The sequence below is a fragment of the Felis catus genome, chromosome B2 (genome assembly GCF_018350175.1).
Source record: "Felis catus isolate Fca126 chromosome B2, F.catus_Fca126_mat1.0, whole genome shotgun sequence".
Taxonomy (NCBI): Eukaryota; Metazoa; Chordata; class Mammalia; order Carnivora; family Felidae; genus Felis; species Felis catus.
Genome location: NC_058372.1, coordinates 90672638 through 90674320, shown reverse-complemented (window position 1 = coordinate 90674320; position 1683 = coordinate 90672638). Strand labels below are relative to the sequence as shown.

The following is a 1683-nucleotide window of genomic DNA, read 5'->3' as shown; positions in this document are numbered from 1 at the left end:
TTCTATTTAAAAACTTAAAAAAATGATTACCAGAGTAACTGTATCAAGATCATAATTTATTTTCTATCCACCTTTTTCTTAAATATCAGTCATTTTTGAAAAATAGGACAAAAAGTATCTCACATTCCATATACTCCTACTTGATGAGTGTTCAGACTTCTGGGTCCTATTTCCCCAAACTCACCAGCCAGTTCTCACTACCCTAACTCATGCAATATTCATGATGGATTTTAAGGGTAATCATTTATTTTCAAAGGCAAAAGATAGAAAACTACTAAAATGCACTTACTAGTATTTATCAGAGAGATTATCCTCTTGAAGGTTGGTGCTTATTTGAAGGAAACAAAGTGTCTTCAAAAATGAAAAGACTACTACATGGTGATTCATAGCTCAAGTGACTTGATTCACATTCCCTAAAAGTAGAATGTTAGGCAAAATCTTTAAATTGCCCATGTGGATTTTATAGGCTAACTGAGGCTAAGAACTGAACCACTGAAATTCAGCATGGATAAATTTCACCAAACTGCTTCCAAATTTAGTGTTATACATTTCCAATTCACATCTTACACAATTTTGCATAATATTAGAGAACCAACATGTAAGCTTATGCAACTCCTCCTTAAAAGGATCCTGACATTCCTAAGAAAATAATGCTCCACAACTAGAGAAAATAACCCATATTCTATGTTGGTATTAATATACAATAATAATATAAGAATAAAACTGGGTTTTTTTCAATTTTCTCAGTAAAATATTGACATATTCAAAACAGGAATTATAGAATCAGTGAAAGGAATACAATATTTTAAGATACTTGCAATTAAATTCTTAGCATAAGTGATCCACACTATCAAAAACCCTTATTATGGTGCTCGCTTCAGCAGCATATATACTAAAATTGGAACGATACAGAGAAGATTAGCATGGCCCCTGCGCAAGGATGACACGCAAATTCGTGAAGCGTTCCATATTTTTAAAAAAACAAGAACCATCTATTTGCTGTCTACAAGAGACTCATTTTAGACCTGAAGACACCTTTAGATTGAGAGTGAAGGGATGGAGAACTATGTATCATGCGACTGGAAGCCAAAAGAAAGCTGGAGTAGCCATACTTATATCAGACAAACTAGACTTTAAATTAAAGGCTGTAACAAGAGATGAAGAAGGACATTATATAATAGTTACAGGGTCTATCCATCAGGAAGAGCTAACAATTATAAATGTCTATGCGCCGAATACCGGAGCCCCCAAATATATAAAACAATTACTCATAAACACAAGCAACCTTATTGATAAGAATGTGGTAATTGCAGGGGACTTTAACACCCCACTTACAGAAATGGACAGATCATCTAGACACACGGTCAATAAAGAAACAAGGGCCCTGAATGAGACATTGGATCAGATGGACTTGACAGATATATTTAGAACTCTGCATCCCAAAGCAACAGAATATACTTTCTTCTCGAGTGCACATGGAACATTCTCCAAGATAGATCATATACTGGGTCACAAAACAGCCCTTCATAAGTTTACAAGAATTGAAATTATACCATGCATACTTTCAGACCACAATGCTATGAAGCTTGAAATCAACCACAGAAAAAAGTCTGGAAAACCTCCAAAGGCATGGAGGTTAAAGAACACCCTACTAACGAATGAGTGGGTCAACCAGGCAATTAG

At 34.9% G+C, this 1683-nt stretch overlaps 1 non-coding gene across 1 annotated transcript; it reads left to right on the top strand.

The window, feature by feature from the left end:
* The first annotated feature begins 868 nt into the window (after positions 1–868).
* LOC111560740 lies at positions 869–975 on the top strand. The gene has a single exon (XR_002742714.1). It is a non-coding gene; the product is annotated as a U6 spliceosomal RNA (small nuclear RNA).
* Positions 976–1683: the final 708 nt, after the last annotated feature.